This window comes from Nyctereutes procyonoides, unplaced genomic scaffold (genome assembly GCF_905146905.1).
Source record: "Nyctereutes procyonoides isolate TBG_1078 unplaced genomic scaffold, NYPRO_anot_genome, whole genome shotgun sequence".
In the NCBI taxonomy this organism is placed as follows: domain Eukaryota; kingdom Metazoa; phylum Chordata; class Mammalia; order Carnivora; family Canidae; genus Nyctereutes; species Nyctereutes procyonoides.
In genome coordinates, this window is record NW_026575052.1 from 9,337,382 (window position 1) to 9,357,405 (window position 20,024).

General features: G+C 41.2%; 1 protein-coding gene and 1 non-coding gene across 2 annotated transcripts in view; both read right to left on the minus strand.

Moving 5' to 3' along the window:
* The window catches only part of LUZP1 (leucine zipper protein 1), an 88,811-nt gene extending 69,446 nt beyond the window's left edge, over positions 1–19,365 (minus strand). The window contains exon 1 of the mRNA XM_055331051.1: positions 19,289–19,365. The gene's annotated coding sequence lies outside the window, so the exon portion shown is untranslated. The remainder of the gene's footprint in view (positions 1–19,288) is intronic.
* Positions 6,100–6,177, minus strand: LOC129514329 (small Cajal body-specific RNA 20). The gene has a single exon (XR_008665400.1). It is a non-coding gene; the product is annotated as a small Cajal body-specific RNA 20 (non-coding RNA).
* Positions 19,366–20,024: the final 659 nt, after the last annotated feature.

Consider the following 20,024-nt stretch of genomic DNA (forward strand, 5'->3'; position numbering starts at 1 on the left):
CCCAAACCATGTTTTTTTCCTCTTTCAAACTGGGGTTAGCTAACCTTTTAAATTTAATTCCATGTAATTTTGCTGTCTTTAAGACAAGTTGCTTCATGGATTTCCTATTTGTAAAATGGGACTAAATATACTAGATTCTAGACCCTACCTCTTGCATAGGAATGCTATTTGAAGAAAATGGTATTTAAGGTACTTGGAATAATTAAAAGCATTACAATAGCCAGCATTTATTATATGTTTAGTTCGTGTTATTCTAAGTCCTTTGCATCAATTCATTTATTTCTCACTACACTAGGAGGCAGATACTATTAACCCCATTTTTCAGACAAGTAAACTGAGGCACAAAGAGGTAGAGTTCCTTTCCCAAGTTTACCCAAAAATCACATGGTAGAGCTGGAATTCAAACTCCAGACACGTCAGTCAGCAAATGTAAGTGATGTTACTAAACTAACATAATTGTAATGTGTAATGAAAATTATGTTAGAATATTATAGCTCATGGCTTAAGGAAGCAAACACAATAACCTAGTTAAACATTCAATATCTGAATTCTACTTTGTCCTCACCACCATATACCTTCATCTGTATGTACTCTGAAGTTAGGATGCAACAGATAAACGTGGTGTGCGACAGACTTCGGAGTCACACAGACCTAGTCATACATGTGACAATATGTTACTTAATAGCAATATGGGCAAGTTACTTAATGATGTTTCAGTGTCCTCAAGTGTAGAACAGGGATAACAGCAGCCACACAGAATTATTTAAGGAAGGATTAAATGTGTTATAAAATCATCTGAGGATCGTAGCTGGCATATAGAAGTGCTAACCAAATGTCATTAGCTACTATTGTTAATATTTCACTCTGCCATTTTACTTATTTTCCATAAAAACTCACACTTAAAAAATCTGCTTCGAAGCTGTCACAACATTTGAAATAGGCATACGTATTGGATTTCACGTTTCAGCATCTCCATTGTTCAATAATATTTTCTAGTAAATTTTTTATCCATGTAACACTGCTGGGGATGTAAGCTTCTACCATTTTGATTTTTTTTAATTTGAGAGAAAAAGTGAGCGTGTGAGAGAGAGAGCAAGAGCAAGCGAGCACAAGCAGCGGGCAGGGGCAGAGGAAGCAGCAGACTCCCTGCTGAGCAAGGAGCCTAATGTGGGGCTCAATCCCAGGACCCCAGGATCATAACCCAAGCCAAAGGCAGATGCTTATTAAACAGACTGTGCCACCCAGGTGCCCTATTCTATATTTTGAAGATACAACTCCACTGTGTTACTTACATGTCAAACAACATACTACAAGCTCTCATCTCGTAATATAAATTGTCACAAACTTGCCTCAATACAAATTATCACATTTCTGACTAATTGGTAAACTGAGAGTCACTGTGAATGGCTTTTTATCAAACACCTCAAATTAAAATGGTAGTATCGTCTCAGAAATTTACTTCACCTCATTTGACAAATCTGAAGCCCAAAGAATAAAGTGGCTTGCTCATGTAGCTAAATAATGACTAAAACTGAACCAGAACCTCCAGACTCACTTAGTCCAAAGCTCTTTATCACCTCTCTGGGCTGAATAATTCCATTTCCTGTACAGGAAGGTGATAAACATCTGACAACAGAGAATGACTCAAATCTCTAAGGACAAAAAAGTTCTCGGGACACAAGGCTTCCATGACCATTTAACACAGCAAACAACAACAAAAATAGCATTACTCAATACTGTTTCCTTCTCAAAAAATCTTGTCATCTCAAAACTTTGCTCTACTACTATATCTGTATTAGCCTAACCCACATTTGCTCACGCCACTACTTCCCATCTATCTCAGCAACTTTCTGAAACTGTCTTGGCAAATTCAGGTCAAAATCCTAACAACAAACTCCAGGGAACTGTCACAGTACCGTGTTATTATGGCAAATACTCCTGAAAATAAGTGGGGCTTAGAAAATCTATTATACTGAGATTCTCAGTATAATTATTTTTGCTGTGATAGAATCTGATGTGGCTTTTTTTCCCTCCAGAAATAGCCTTCCGTGGAAATACTAAAATAAAAGACATGAAAATTTTCTTGTTAAGGACACTTAACTAACATTCATTAAACTTTTCCAAATTTTCTGGAACATTTCAAATCTTACATGCATTTACCCAAAGATTTAGTTCATATCACTCTTTCCAAAAGTCTGCTCTAAAAAAGAAAAGTCTGCTTTTATGTAGTATAGTATTTAACCAGAGTCAAGAGCAGAAGTGGGCAATCCAATTTTACAAACAAGCCATAGCAGGATTAGGGAGAGAGCAAGAGAGAGAGAGAACAGGAAGACTAGCAAGTCAAATCAATTATTTACTTAAAAGTCCACAGGGTACAGAGCACTATGAGATGCACAGTGCCAACCTACTCCACCCCTTCTCTGCTAGTCAGTACAGGCCCCAAGAGGAACACCAGAGTCCAACAACCAGCCAAGTTCCAGGTAAAATGGCCTTACTAGGCTCAATGGGGCCAAACACACATATTTTTAACTCCAAGCCAAAGAACAGAAGTTCAAGGAAGAAGATGATCAATAGTTTAAATATTGACAAGAGATTAAGGAAGACAAAGGCTATGAAAACTACTGAATATATGGACACTAGGTCTTTTGAAAGGGCATTTACAGTCAAGTGTTAAGAGTCAGAAACAAGACAGGAAGGGTGTTAAAGAATAAGGAGTATGAAAGGAAAGCCTGCATAGAGAATGCTGTTTTTAGATGTCTGAACAAAAGAAAAATATAGGGGAATAACTCTGATAGAAAGGCAGAGGGATTTCATTTATTTAGGATAGAAAAGGCCTCAGTGTATTCCTAATCTCAAAGGAAGGACTCAATAAAGAGTGCATGGGATGCAATCTACAGATGCAGGACAGACAGGAATAAGTGTGAGGTACTAGACAAAGTGCATACTAGGGAATGGGATGAAGAAAAGTGATCCATGAGGATCCTGAAAGTCACCAAACACAATGGAAACAGAGAAGCAAATGGTAGGGGCTCCAAAAAATCAGAAGCCATGCAAAAATGGCAAAAAATGGTCTAAAAGGGACAGTGTAGGCCTAGAAATATATTAACTGCTCCCCTGTCCAAAGAGTAACAAAGTACTCAACCAGCAAAAATACAAATATAACAGCATTCATTAGAGGAAAAAAACTTGTTTTCAGTTGTGTATTAGGAGATGGAAGAAATGTTGGGAGAAAAAAATGAAGAACCTAGGACTTTGCTCACATTTGTGCACAGGTACTACCAGACCCAATATAAGCAGCTGGTAAAGGAACAAGAGCAATGAGGCTGAGAGCGGTAGGGCTGAGGTTTATAATACTGAAAGAACAGTGAAGAAATTATCAACAGCACACGTGAAGAAAAGCTAAGAACTTTTAAAGTTGTGAATGATGTGGAGAATGAAGAAAGGCGCATGACCAAAAATAAGTGACAGTTACCAACGTCAGCTAGTGTCCAGCACCAACTACACCTTCAAGCAGAATGACCTTCAATCCCCCTTTCCCAGAAGCTAGTCCCTAAAATTTCCTTAGATGTCATTTGCCAGACTAGCAATTTGTTGAGCTGTGTGTCACCAGTGTGTTTGTTTTATGAACTGAACATTTATTTTTATGAAGGATATGTTGAGAGCTCTACAAAAAGATGTGAGGGACATTATCCAAAAGATAAGTGACTGTCCCTGACTAGAACTAGGACTAGATCATATTTGGTCTTTGAAGCCCTCCGCCCCACTCCTGCACACAACAGACAGGATGGAAAAGGCTAGATACCAGTTAATAATATATGGGTAGCACTTTACTGATCTGCACCTAAGCAATTATCTCTTCCCCTCTCTTTATTCCTATTCTTATGATCTCTAATCCAAGGATAGAGTAGGAGAAAGAACATGGACTTTGTATCATGGTGATAGAGAACCCTAATTCTACTGCTCCTCCCCCGACCCCCCAGGGACATTTCTTGAACCCTCCCCATGAGCTTCAGTCTCCCCATTACTCCTACTCCCTAAAGTAGGAGTAACAATACCTATTTCATGAGCCAGTTTTAAATATTAAAGAGTTAGGAGACATCAGGTACCTGCTACATGGTAAACACTAATGAAATGATAGATAATATGTTCTACCATACATGCTGCAATGACAAAAACTGGAAGACTATTTTAACTCTATCATGATAAATCAAACCATCCAAGGTGAACCAGCATATTACCACACGGTGTTGTTAATGTATACAGGACAAATTCCACTAGATGAAAAAATTCTAAAGTAACCAATGCATTCCAAAAATTCCTCCACACTTGATAGTTCATCTAACCAGCAATATTAATTAGGGTAAAATTTCTAGAACTAATAATTTATTCAATGGGTATATATAATGGTTTGAAATGTACTACATGTATATTTTTTCCAAACTAGTGTTTCCAAAATAAAAGAAATCTTCTAACTTCCACTTCAATCCCAAGGCAATTTTAGAGACTCTCAACATATCTCAAGTAAATGGTGTTTTGGAGTGCTTGGGTGGCTCAGTTAAGCACCCAATTCTAAATAAATAAATAAACAAACAAACAAACAAATAAATAAATAAGAATTTTAAAAAAAAAGGCACCCAATTCTTGGTTTTGGCTCAGGCCACGATCTCAGGGTCATGAGATAGAGCCCCACATCTGGTTCCAAGCTCAGCTTAGAGTCTGCTTGAGATTCTCTCCCTCTCTCTGCTCGCACTCTCTAAAATAATATCTTTAATAAATTAGTAAATGGTGTCAACAGTATGTGGATATGGAGTAATATTTAGCAGAGAGAATTGAGGCAAAAAGGCTATCTCCTCTATCCCCTTCTCCAACTACCATTAATTAGTATCACAAATAACCCCATTTTACCAATCTCATAATCTTATTTACCTTTCTTTCTCCACATCAACTCCTATCTCTTCCTTCTTCAAAACTTCTAATATATTCCTTTTTTTTTTAAAACTCCCTAAATTCAGATCCTAATAGTATGCACACCTGAGCTTCTACAAAAACCCTTCACTGGCCTACTTTCCAGTAATCTATATAACACCTCCTGATTAATCAGTCTACAATACTACAGTTAGCCATGACTTACCTTTATAAACCTTCAGTGGTTCCGAAATGAAAGATCAAGTCCAAATTCCTTAGCATAATGTTCAAGACTGTTCATAATCCAAGCATTACCTCACTAATCTTATCTCCTCCTAGTCCATAATCTAAACTCTATTATTGGAGCAGACGAGCATTCCTCCCCCCCCCACCCGCCCACCAGTTCCACAGTTCTATTTTCCTTAGAACAAAATAAGATGCTTTCAGAACTCATTTGTAAAAAACTGTTAGAACTTGAAAAATTTTCTAAACATTATTTTGTCAGTTGACAAAGTAGGCACTTCAACACAGAAAACTTCCCACCTGCAACCATGTGGAGCATAAGCTGTCCGATTAGATATAGCTGACTAATTGCTCAGAAGCAGGGCTTGGACTTGGGGCTGGAGTACTAAGTATCAGGTCTAATCTCCTTGCCCTGATGCCTGCAGCGCTCCTTCTTCACCACCCACTCATGGCTCCTCACCACCCCATGCTTCACAATTCTGCATGGGACCCTATGCAGGAGACACAGCTCTCAGTGGATGGATAGAGCTGCTAAGTTAATTGAGGCAGGGAAATATGGTGATCCTCCTTGAGTTAAGTGGCCTCGAACACCCCTTCTACAACAGAAGTCCCCACTTTTGGATACCCTCTCCCCTCCTCAGTGATATCCCCTGGGACCAGAGTAGTTGTTTAGTAGGAGAGTAGGAGGTGAGAGGCCCCACTCACTCAGAGGCATCTTTGTGGTAGATGACTACCTGTTTAGGTGTGTTTATTTGTTAGGTGTTGCCTATGAGGCAGGCAGGGGGCCAAGCCACTTTTGAGGCAACACAGGCCAGGATCAGCTCATGAGAGCCTGACACTATCCAAGGAGAGCCAGAGGCCCCACGCACGGTGCTAGCACTTCAGATCCTAGTCTGGCTGTGGGGTCGGCATGCCTGGTATATAGACCAAGTGGAGGCTCCCAGTAACTACAGATGTCTGAGGCAGGAAGACAAGGCTGCCAACTCGTGGAAGCCCCAACAATGATCCTCAAGGGTGGAGCAGACAAGTATTCTTAAGCCCAATCATTAATACAAGTTTATTCGAATCTCAGTATCTTTGTTCTTTTGCTGCTCTAGCCTGGAAAACCATCCCTTCCTTCCTGTCTATTCACATCCTATCCATTCATCATTGTAAAACTCTAGTCTACCTGCCTCCATGAAGATCTCACAGATCACTTCAGCCCACACTAACATCAGTATCTGACATAATTTAGTAGCATAACAGACCTCCTAGAGTAATAACCACTGTACCACAGATTCAGTGGCATTTTCCATAAGGCTAAATTATTCAATATAAAGATCTTCATCTAAGATGATACCCTTTCATATCTGTTTTTAAATGTTCCATCTTTTCTGAAACAGTGGTATTAGATGAAAAGGTTTTTTTCATTTTTGTGTCCTTACTTGGGAAAAAAGTTATTTTGAAATATGAATAGTTTATCAAATCCAAGCTCCAGAAATCACCAGTCAGTATCACCCCTTTTGGCATTTACATATTGTCCAATATTGCCATGGAACCATTTCAAAAACCAGGTACATCAGAATGTTAAATTCCTTGGAACAAGGGCTAAATATGGCACTTTTGTCTTTTTGCTTTGTCTACATTAATTAACCCTGGATTAAATATATAACAGACAGTATAAATTGAATAGAATTGACTAAATTATTGGCTTTCAAATTTGATGCGAAACTGACCAAATACGCAAATGAAGCCAGTGTTCCTTGTTCCTCTCCACCTCTCCTCCCTAAAGATTCTCTGCTCCCTCCTTGACTGTACCCAATTAATGAACAGCCACCTACTTCTATTTCTGCCTTAATCCCACTCCTCTTGCCTTTTATGATCTGAAATTTTATCCCTCCATTGCCTTATTATTTCTCCCTGCTCCATTAACTGCCTCACTACCAAGCCATCTGTTTTTTTATCATACTTCTTTATGATCCTGATAAGTCCCTTTCAAATCACCATGGGATCTAGTTTTAAAACAAGTCTAACATAATCACCAGTCCTCGAGTTCCTACCAAAAAAAAAAAAAATTTAAGCATATGTTGGAATGTATCTAATTTTATCAAATTATATTAAGAATATCTCATACTGTACATCAGCACAGCTGTAGCAGAAAACATAAAAACTGGTATTCCTGGGGTGTCTGGGTGGCTCAGTCAGTTGAGAGCCAACTCTTGGTTTCAGCTCAGATCAAGGTCTCGGGGATCCTGGGATCAAGCCCTGCCTCAGGTTCCATGCACTCCAAGAGGAGTCCGTTTAAAGATACCCTCCCTCTGCCTCCCCCCCCAAATAAATCAAATAAATAACTAAATCTTAAAAAAAAAAAAAAGCCAACTGGTATTCCTGATAAAAGCCTACTAGCCACCACTACATGTGACACAAACAGCCTAAACCACCTCTGTAGTATGTATCATATTCAATCAGCTTTTGTATATTCTGGAACAAGTTGTCTTCCATTTTAAAGATCTTTAATACATATTAAATCTATCAATATTTAAAAATGACATTCTTCCTACCCTAGGGAACATAAGCCAGTGTTGACCTCACTTACTCAGGGAAGAATGATCTTAAATGCACACAGTTCATAAAATCATCATGTGCTCATCGTAATGTTCAGTAGCAAGCTCTGGAGTCAAATCCTAGCTTGGCATTCACTGGCGGTGTTGACTTTAGGCATACTGATCTCCTATCTTAAGGATTTTTCTTCTATTAATGGGGATAATAATAGTATCTACTCCAAGGGATTGCTGAGAGGAAGATTAAATAAAGATATAAAAAGAACTGAAATACAGCAGCTGGCACATAGTCAATAACATTAGGTTTTATTATTTGTCCTCCATGACTAAGAATCTGTAGAAAATTTTCAATTCTAATTCTGCTTATTCACGGATACTATATACAAATCACCAAGATAGCCTAAATAAGATAAACACCCCCAGGTAATTATGAGGACACACATTTGTGATAAAGCTGTTGCAGGGTTTTAAAGAGCCAAAAATTAACTACATTTATCTTGCTTAGCATTTAACTTAACCAGTTAACTTGAAACTGGATAAAACCAGGGATTTCTTTACTTTTAGAAACAGGATATACTGTCAGACCCAGGTGGATGGTACCATTTTCCTATCTGAACTCTTCGGCCTCCACAGAAAGCCCACACGCATTATGCCTGGGTAAGTGGGTCAGGAAAATACATTTCACCTTTTAATTATAATGAGTTCAAATCTGTTCCTATATATATTTGCCTCTCCAGATTAAAAATGTTCTTTTCCTTTTTAAAAAACTGTCTCTTAAAGGCTATAAATAAGATTGATATTAATACAAAATACTTCCATGACAGAGAATTTCAACTCCATCAAGAATACAAGTTAAACAAGATATATTCAAGCAATGATTTTTATTTATAGAAGCTCAAAATAAGTGTTGTTATTCAAGTCAAGAAGCAAGACTCTCTTCTAGCAATGCCACCAAGGCTCAAAACCTTTTTGGTTTTTGTTTTTGTTTTTAAGATTTTTATTTATTTATTTATTCATGAAAGACACACAGAGAGAGGCAGGGACACAGGCAGAGGGAGAAGCAGGCTCCCTGCAGGGAGCCCGATGTGGGACTCGATCCCAGGTCTCCAGGATCACGCCCTGGGCCAAAGGCAGGCGCTAGACCGCTGAGCCACCCAGGGATTCCCTCAAAAACTTTTTGAAACTCTGTTTGTAGGTTCCCAAAGACGAGCCTTACACACAAAATTCCTAGTCTCCACCTTAGAATTATCTCATTTGTGACCAAAAACCATACTGATTACTCAATTCATTCACCAGATTTATCTCCAAAAGTTAAATATAACTCCCCCAAAATGAAGACTTACCAGGATTAAGAATGTGCAATATGCTCTAAAGGCAAATTCAAAAGAAGTACAGCAAACATTCTACAGTTTGGAAATCTCATTAAAATAAATATATAAGGGATCCCTGGGTGGCGCAGCGGTTTGGCGCCTGCCTTTGGCCCAGGGCACGATCCTGGAGAACCGGGATCGAATCCCACATCGGGCTCCCGGTGCATGGAGCCTGCTTCTCCCTCTGCCTATGTCTCTGCCTCTCTCTCTCTCTCTCTCTCTCTCTCTGTGACTATCATAAATAAATAAAAATTTTAAAAAAATTAAAAAAAATTTTAAAAATAAATATATAATTATTTCCCATTTTGGAAACTTCTGATACTTGTTATTAAAAAGCAGTCACGGGGCACATAGGTGGCTCAGCCGATTAAACATCTGCCTTTGGCTAGGGTCCTGATCTCAGAGTCCTGGGGTGGAGCACCATGTCAGGCTCTCTGCTCAGTGGGGAGTCTGCTTCTCCCTCTTTCTCCTTCTGTTCTCTATCTCAAATAAATAAATAATATCTTTATTAAAAAAAAAAACCAGTTACATTACCCTACGGATACTCCTCAGAGATGACTATAAAACCACAGTTAAGCAAAAGTGGAAGTCTGAAATATTATACCAGATCTATGTAAAAGCAGCAAAATGATACTGTGGATAATAACCAAAGTTGTTTAATTTGAACAATTAAACTAACGTACTTCCATAACATTGGCTCCCCGCGTGCCTCTGAAGGAACAGTGTTTAATAGTTATTTATATCCATTCTTCTTGAAAATTTACATTTGGTTCACACTGGTTTAGGTAAACTGGAATTCTTCAAAAGAAGGAACTTTCAAGTTGTCTTTTGTTCTTTTGTTGGTTGCTTAAAGAGATGGATTTAGGCTAAGACAGGAAATTATCCCAGCTTAGCTCACCTAAACCTAACACATCCTGCTCCAAGTACCTGCACTGTAACCTATTTAGCACATACTTCCAAATTTGTTGACATCCTTCTCCTAAAGGGAAAAAAAAAAAATCTGGCACAGAAGTAATTTATGCCAAGATTTCAGCAGCTGTTATTCAAAATTTTTTTAAAATTCCAAATCTAACCCTTGACAGCTTTGTGGCACTGGACAAGATACACAGCTTCTCTATACCCCAGTTCTTAATCTGTGAAATGGGACTAAAATAATAAACAATGTATCTATTTCATGGGTGTGGTGACAATTAAATGAGATTATGTGCTTGACACATGGCAGGCACTCAATAAATATTTGTTAAATGAGCGAGTAAATGAAATAATGCACACAAAATGCTTAAAATAGTACCTGACAAATATTATAACAAATGTTGTAAAATCACTTGAGGTCTTTACCTAGAATAAGCGAAAGTAAATGGCTAACAATATTAATATCACTATCCCAAAATTCTATAACCAGATTTAATATTTTCAATGATTTTCATATAAATAAATTTCAAAAATTTTAATGGTTTGAAATATTCTCACATATTATTACCTTACCAACAGTCTCAATTTCCAGTTGTAGGGTCTCTCTTTAAGTGATGAAGAGCTGGCTAGAACATCCAAAAATTATCTCTCCCTTGTACCAATTACAACCACATAGCCAACATATGAGCTAAGGATGAGTCATTCAAGAAGAGGAAATTAATAGGGGCCTGTGGGTGGCTCAGTGGTTGAGCATCTGCCTTTGGCTCAGGTCATGATTCTGGGGTCCTGGGATCGAGTCCCACATCGGGCTCCCTGCAGAGAGCCTGCTTCTCCCTCTGCCTGTGTCTCTGCCTCTCTCTCTGTATCTCTCATGAATAAATAAATAAAATATTTTAAAAAAGAAAAGAAAATTAGTCAATGACTAATTTACTTAGTTAGCTTCATCAGAAATCAATAAAGTTAAAATTAAGCTTTTAAAAATTCTTGAGTTTCTTCCAGTCTGCCCAGTATACAAAGACGTTATCTGATTTTAGACTAAATCGCATTAATTTTAAAATAAAAACAGGTGCGCACTTCGGCAGCACATAAAATAAAAACAGGAAATTTTTCTTCTATTCTTTGGGTAAACAAAAATGTAAAACTGAAATAATGACTGAATTTACTATGTACCCGGTATTACGACCTAAATGTTTCTGTACAGTAAATCATTTAATCCTCACAATCACCCTTCCCATCAATAAGATGGAAAAATTGAGGCTACACAACTGGAACTGTATAGTTTTAACCAACCTTATAAGGTAAAGTGATATTTAACCAAGTTGGCCAAAGAATGAGAATATGACACAAATAAACAATTGTCAAAGAATCAGAATAATAAATCACATTTAATAAAAGTTGACTTGAATAAAACTGAGTGATTCAGAAACATACTCTCAAGATCTCCCAATGCCTAGAAGTCCATGTTATGGGCTACACGTGTAATGTGTAGGAGACTGGGATGAGGACATATTAATAACTTTGTAATCCAATCTGAAAGTCACTTTTTATAATGAATTCCCCATAGTTTATCATTTGTCTCACATTTTAAAAGAAAATTTCATTATTGAAGTCCAGTGCTCGTCTGAAGTATGGATAAATATAAATGCATTCTATTTATACTTTTTATTTTGACCTAGTTGAGGTAAAAAGGGCAAAAAGCTAATAGGCTACTTTCATAAAGTTGTTAAAAGGAAAAATGAAGATTAGGAGCAATTATGAACAAAATTACTCCAATGTCTCTCGAAAACTTCCTTAAGTATAATTCCTTTATTTCCATAAAAACAATTACTAAATCACCCAACAATCTTCTGATATAATTCCGTCAGAAAAGTAAAAATGGGGCACCTGGCTGACTGAGTCATGCAAGAGCATGCAACTCTTTTTTTTTCTTTTTGAAGATTTTATTTATTTATTCACAACAGACATAGAAAGAAAGGCAGAGACACAGGCAGAGGGAGAAGCAGGCTCCATGCAGGGAGCCCGACATAGGACTCGATCCCGGGACTCCAGGATCGCGCCCTGGGCCAAAGGCAGGTGTTAAACTGCTGAGCCACCGAGGGATCCCCCAACAGCATGCAATTCTTGATGCCCTGGTCATGAGTTTGAGGCCCATGTTAGGTGCAGTTTACTTAAAAAAACTATTTTTAATTTAAAAAAAGTCAAAATTATCATTGTTTTAAAATACATATTAGGCACCTCTTAAAAAAGGTTTTACATTTATCATTCAATTGTGCCATATGTATATTAAGTTAAATCATCCCAGTTACAACGAATTTAAATTTGCATTTAAATTGGCTTAAATATATACATTAAAGTAAATATATACGATATTAGTACATATGTTCTTCTGCCTTTAATAAAAGAGGAAGAATCAATACTGAGAGAGCTCACTGGCAAGTCAGAGAAAGTAGTGTTAATTGGCTTGGAATTTTCATTGTTGACATCAAAATAAAATGTTATTCAACAAAATAGTTCAAATGAGGTATCACCTAGTCTCTCATTTCAGTTAATAACTCCAATCTGAGACCATTAGACAAGCACTGAATAAGCATCTAAGAAAGAACTGTGCATAGTTAGTTCTTTGCCAGTGACAAATTCCAAAGGAGTATCTGTTTTGTGCTATCAGGACTGGATTCCTGTACCTTCACACCTGTACCTGATAATTGTTGTATCACCTGAAGCAGCTGGGGCACTCCCAACCTTTGGATTAGAGAAAACACCAAGCAGAATTCTAATAAAAAGAGTCCATGTTAATAAGCCTAAGAAATTAAAATTGCGGGGATCCCTGGGTGGCTCAGAGGTTTGGCGCCTGCCTTTGGCCCAGGGCGCGATCCTGGAGTCCCGGGATCGAGTCCCACGTCGGGCTCCCGGCATGGAGCCTGCTTCTCCCTCTGCCTGTGTCTCTGCCTCTCTCTCTCTCTCGTGTCTATATCATAAATAAATAAATAAATCTTTAAAAAAAAAAGAAATTAAAATTGCTACCTATACATAAGTAGCATTATGATTAATCATCAAAAATTCTACTAACGGCCTACTATGTGCAAAGCTCAGTGAAAGGGATTGAGGGGAGTTATCAGCTAAAACAACTTAGCTTCTGATGAAGAGGCTTCTGATCAAATTAGGTAAAGATATAAACTAGTGTAATTAACCAAGAATATAAGGGGTGCTGGCAAAAAAAAAAAAAAAAAAAAAAGCTTTTGATCCAACGAGGTAGATAAGATACATGCTAGTGTGACTTGCCAAGAACATGAGGAGTATCAGCAATAAATGTCAAAATTTTAGAGAAGAAAGATTTACTACTGCAAAGTCAGCACAGACTTCATAGAGGGGAACTGAGCTGAGCCTTGGAAGACGGAAAAGTTTAAACAGTGTAAGAGAAGAAAAAGATAAAAGATACCAGGAACTAAGGTGCTGAATTGGGAATGTGGTCATTAAATATTTATTAAATACCTACTACATGTCAGTCATTGTGTCAGATACTAGGTAAACAAAACAGATGAGTTCCCCACTCTTGTAAAGTCTAGTGGGGAAGGCAGATAATAATCATGCAAGCAGATATATCATTACAAGTTGTAATAGGTGCTATGAAGGGAGGCAACAGATGCCAGAAACAGGGAATAACGGAAAAGGACCAGCAATATAAGATGAGGAGGGAAAGTATCTCTGATACACATGCTGAGGCTTGAAGGAAGCAGCCAGGCAAAGAACAGGGGAAGGCGCATTCAAGAAGAGAGCCACACGTGAAAAGGCCCTGCGGTAGGAAACAGCTTCTTAAGGATAAATAAGCCGGTATGACTGAAGCGTAATGGACAACAAGCTTGGTATAAGGTGAAGCTGGAAAGTAGGTGGGGCCAAGCTTTAGAAGACATCATAGGCCAAGATAAAGAGTTTGAATTTGGATTTTATTCCAAGCCCTAAACAAAATATTTTAAAGTTTTAGCATACTCACAAACATACTGTTGAATAAACAGAACCAGACCCAAAAGAATATCTGCTGTAGGATTCCATTTTTACAAAAAAACAAAACAAGAAAAATTAACACCTGCTTTTAGAAATCATCCCAGGGAGGTGGGGAAGGGAGGCAGGAACTGGAAAGTAACTTGGTGGGGGGGCTTCTGAGTATGAGTAATATTGTTTCTTGATCTACGTACTGGTTCCACAGATATATTCAGTTTGTGAAAAAAAATGATCAAACTGTACTCTTAATATATTATATATACATAATACTTCAATAAAAAGATGTAATTTTTAAAAATTCAATTTTTAATAACATTTTTAAAAGATTACTCTGTACAGATAAAATGGAAATAGAATAGCACACCCAAACGTGTCCTAATTGACAGATTAACTTAATGGAAACTTTTAGATACATGGAAAATAGGGGCAGGGGTAAGTCAAATAACCAGTGAATATACCAAGTACCATGTTCCTAAAGAATGCAAAATCTAGGAAGGGAGTTTTGCAATAAAGAATGAACTATAAATGAATCTCTAGAAATTAAGAAGTCTAAAAGATTTGTAATGCTTGTTAGGTTTTGGCTTATATTTTAATATGGTATTTCCAAGCTCTTCCCTTGCTCCCCCAACCCTAATACACAGAGTATGATGAAACTGATACCAAACTTGAGCACCAATCACAATCTGAGCTCAAATCAACCGTCTCTGCCCCTCACTGGCTCTGGCAGTAACTGCTCTGAGCTCAGCTTCCTCATGTATAAAGAGGATAATAACTACTGCACAGAGTTATTATTTTTCTCCCTATCATCACCCAAAATATTGAGTTGTTAGACCAGCATTTTAATTTAATTATTATTTCCTAATGATATATGAAAGGCCCATGGCTGATGAGTTTCCATTCTCAAGACTGACAGGTGGGAGAGAAGACATATGAAACAGTCAACATGTAGAAACGGAATGTATAATGAGAAATGAAGAGTAAGAGATACAAATGGGGCTGCTTCCAGGGGCATTTGGGTGGCTCAGTGGTTTTAGGCATCCAACTCTTGATTTAGGCTCAGGTCATGACCTCAGGGGTCCTGAGATTAAGCCATACGGACTAGCAGAGGAGCCGCCTGAGACTTTCTCCCCCTTTCCCTCTGCCCTCTCACCCCCACTCACACTCACTCGCTCTCTAAATAAAATCTTTAAAAAAATAACACAAGACTGGTCTAGAAGTGGCAACAGAGCTTTCAAACTTTTTCAAAGACAGACTTGAGCTATAGCAGATTGGGACAGGTTCAGTGACCTAAGAAATTATGAGAAGGAGGGGCACCTGGGTGGCTCAGTTGGTTAAGCATCTGACTCTATTTTGGCTCAGGTCATGATCTCGGGGTGGTGAGATTTACTCCCATGTAGGACTCAGCACGGAGTCTTGCTTTTCTCCCTTTACCCACCCCCAATCTCTCTCCCTCTCAAATGAATAAATAATTCTAAATAAATAAATAAATAAATAGATAAATAAATAAATAATTCTTTAAAAGAAATTATGAGAAGGAAACAATAATCTTACGTCTTCTGAGAAACAGACAATTTCTACCTGATGTATTGCCTTTGTGGGATATTAGCTAAAACAAGTTAGAGATAAGCATTAAGGATATTCTGTCCCAGGTGGAAGGGCAAGACCTTTAGTTATTTTACAGCATCCCCACCCTTAAGCATTATTTGAACTACACTGTGTAAAGCACTTCCTAGGGATAGCCAAAGATGCTAAAGTTTTATATTTCAGGAGATACCATTTCAAAAAGGAAACAAAAATAAAAGTTCAACTCCTTAATAAATCTTTGGGTAATTCCACCACCACCACCCCCCGCAACCCGCCCCCCAAACCTCCGCCAACGAAAGCCCTGTCCTAAAATGAAAACCTGGTTCCTCATGAATTTCTTTCCCCTGATCTGCCAAGTATATCCCTATCTCTACCTATCTTATTCTTCTCATGCACCTCATCAATAAATACCTAAGGTTTCCCTATTTCCTACAGAGTTAGCATACTAACTCACTCTGATCTCAACAGTTTGAATTAGGGAACACAGAAACTTCGTAACATTGCCAGGAATTACTTTGCTAACCAATACCTTAAAAAAAAAAAAAAAAACAGTTTAAACAAAAGATGGCAGTCGTGATTACACAACTGTGTACATCTGTCAAAGCTCATCAAACTGCACACTTAAAATGGATGAATTTTACTGTATGTAAATTATACCTCAATAAAGCTGATTTTTAAAAAAGAGTGAGGGCAGCCCGGGTGGCTCAGTGGTTTAGCACTGCCTTCGGCTCACGGTGTGATCCTGGAGACCCAGGATCAAGTCCAGCATAGGGCTCCCTGCATGGGGCCTGCTTCTCCCTCTGCCTGTGTCTCTCATGGAAAAATAAATAAAATCTTTAAAAAAACAATAAGAAATAATAAAAAGTGTATTTCTTCAGCAAGTATTTACTGAGCATCTATTATGTGCTCCAAAGTTTATACCAAATCTTTCAGCTTGACTGTGTCCTACCTGTAACTAATGTGCTTTACTTATAAGCTGACACTATCCCAAAAAGCCAGTATTACATGAAAAATGGTTCAGCTTCTGATTATGAATGTCACCCTAATTATGGCCTCTACAGTGGAAGGACCATTAGCTATCCAAATCTTCCATTATATAAGTGAAATCTATGATCACCCAAGTACTCTGCATTTCAAAACAAATGCTTCCATGGGTGGGGGGGGGGATATGTAGGTATATAAATATATATATAGACACACACACACACACAATATACACACCTACAGTATATAGGACACACCACTAGCACAAAAACATCTCAATAGCATACTGACAACATTGCTGGAAGAAAAAGAAGGCAATACTCCTGGGGAAAGGACCTAATTGGCTTATTCTACAGTCCAAGGTGAGCCAGTGGCTGAGTTAAAGGCCTAGAAATTAATGCAGTGTGCATAATGGGAGATAAGCAAGGACCTCCCAGACTGGGTTTGAATTCCAGCGCCACCTCTTACCATCTGTATGTGTAAACCTGGGGCAGTCACTTTACCTTCTGACCTTCAGTTTGCCCATATGCGAAGCAGGGATGCCAATTACGACCTCACAGCATTGTTGTGAAAACTCTATGAGATATATACCACCGAGCACAATTACTGGGCACAGAGTAGGCAACTCACCAAAATTAAGCTCCCCTTCTTGGTCTTAAATTATTCAGGAGTAAGAAAATGCCTATTAATCGAGGCTAATTCATAATCCCTGTTAGTAATCACAGTACAACAATGAACCTGTACTTGCTGCCTTGTTCATACTCTAATCAACTCCCTTCCCCAGCCCACTATTTCCAGTTTTTCAAACTTCAGTTACTATGTTTAGAAAAGTGATTTAATTTTAGAAACCTGGAAAAATTCTTCTGAGTAAATTGAGCAAAACCTTAATCTGCCCCAAGGGGAATCCTGAGCAAAAATAATTATTTCTGACAGAAGAATTTTTCTATGGGAGTTACTTAATTTAACCACACGAATGCTACCAAAGCTGCACACAAAGTGACAAAACAATCTGGAACATACCGTACAGGTTCTCCAAAGGGAAATACCCTCCTAAAATCCAAACCTCTCCCTCCCTTCCTAATCTAATAAAATCTTACTAGGTGATCTGAGACTGAGTTCCCCCAACACGAGTCCAGCTCCTTATAGGCCAGAACTGCAGCAGTCCTTAAAATGCCCTGAACAAAAAAAAAAAAAAAAAAAAAAAAAAAACCACCTCTGCAAACGTCCCCAAAAGGCAGGGAGGTCCAGAGAATATTTTCTCCCCAATCAACAGATAAGGCAACCAGGAGCTCCGAAGCACACAATCCTTTTCCCCAAGGTCATTCGAGTCAGTGAAGGAAGGTGTGACGGAGAATCTGCAAGCAATCCCTGGCTTTCTGGAGATGACACTGCAGGGTTGGTTTTCTGTTGGGTTGTGGATGGGGGGGACGGGGTGGGGGAGGTTGGAAGAGGAGCGGGGGGTGGGGGGGCGCCCGGTCTCTTCCCTTCTTCCCTTCTCCCACCCTCAAGTGTGAGCACTGGTCTCGGCATTTCCGAAACAAGCCTCGACAAGCTCTGCAGGGTTAGGAAAGGGGCTGACGCGACGGAGAAACAGATGCTCCGAAGCAAGACGGTCTTTCTCGGCTCGCAGAGCCTCCCCTCCAAGGTCATTAAGAGAAACCGCAGGCACGTCTGCGGGCTCCCACGCGGGCTCCGAACCCGCAGCCCGGCCGCCCCGCGAGGCCGGCTCCCCCGCAGCAGCAGCCTCCGCAGCCAGAGGCCACGGCCCCCGCGGCCGCACTTCACTCCTGCGCTCCGGGCAGCCATGGCTCCCTCCCGGCGCGCAGGGCGGGGGTGCGCGGGCGGCGGGCCGCGCGCTGCGGAAAGTTCACCGCGGCGGCGGGCGGCGGGGGGCGGGCGGCGGGGGGCGGCCCGGCCCGGCTCGCCCGCGTCCCCCTGCAGATTCCACCATTAATTAGTCCTAAGGACTGTCTACTGGCAACTTAAACAAAGCGAATGCCTCGAATTCCTTCCCGGCCCAGCGGTCTGGCTGCGAGGCCAGCATCGGCCGGGACGCGGGCCGGCGCGGCGGGCCGACAGCTGCGGCGGCGGCGGCGGCGGCGGCGGCGGCGGCGGGACCCCTCCCCCTCCCCCTCCCCCCCCGGCCCGCGCCCCCGCAGCCCGCTCCCGCAGCCCGGCCGACCCTCCCTGCCCCCCCCCTCCTCCTCCTCCACCTCCTCCTCCTCCTCCTCGGGAGCTCCCGGGCTCTTCCTGTAAGATCACTTCCTTCCTCCCCGGGTGCCCGCGGGCCCCGCGCAGCCCCCTCCCCGCCCCCCCCCCACGCCGGACCCCAAACTCGACCCGAAACTCCCCTCCGCCCTCCCCCTCCCGAAAACGTCCCCTCGGCTCTCGGCCCGGAACGTCTCTCCTCCCGGAGCCTCACTCCCACCAGAACTCTCGCAGAACCTTCCCTCCCCCTCCAAAAGAAGAATTTCCAACTCCAAAAAATTTCTCAAGGTCTCGCCCCAGAAGGTCTCCCCTTCCGAGCCCTTTCTCCAAAATTCCCCTCCAAGGCCGCCCCCCTCCCCCGCCTCAACGCCATACCCGCCCCCCCCAGCCCTCCCCGGGGTGCGCCCGCCGGTCCTGCCCTGGCGCCCCTGGGTGCCCCGACCCCTTGCCCGGGCAGGCTGCCCCTCCGGCCGCCCCCTCCGGCCGCCCCAGCACCCCCCCAGCCCCCCGCGCCGCGCGCCCGCCGCCTCCCCGCCGACCCCTCACCTCGGCGGCCCCGGCCCGCGCTCCCGCCCGCGGAGGGGTCCAGCGCTCCGCTCCCGGCGGCCGGCGCCTCCTCGGGCTCCCCGGGACTGACAATGAGGGGCGGGGCCAGGTGGTGACGTCAGCGCCCCGGAGGCGGGGCCTGTCGTGGGGGCGGGGCTGCCGATCAGCCCCGCCCCCTCCGTTCTTTTCCTCCTTCCCGGGACTTGGATTTTGCCAAGTTTTTACTGCTTGCCTAAGTGCCCGGGTCCTGTGCTAGGCGCGGTGTGAAATCGAAATGGCAGATAAGAAAGATGTCCTGCTTCCAAACGGGGCACTCCTGGCGGGGGGTGGGGGGACGGGGTGGGGGGGAGGATTAAATGAGATAATCCACGTAAAGGTGTTTAGCCCAGAGCCTGGTATTGAGTAATCACTCAACGAATACTATTTATAACACTCAGCAATTGTGGAAAAGGCCTTCAATGTGGAGGCATGGGTTCCAGTCCCCAGCTCTGCTATTAATTCATGGTGTGACCTTAGACAAGTCTTTTCCCCTTTATGTTTCTCGCTTTTACCTTCTTTAAGATGGGAAGGAGTGATGACCAGATGATCTCAAAAGTCCCTCCAATAATTCTAGGACACAGTTCCCGAGGTACCAACGGCCCAGAGAAGTGGGGAGGGGGGCCTTTGAAGGGACCCCAAAACCCACAGCCAGTATGGTACAGGACATAGCCACAGACACACTCCCCACGGATGCCCT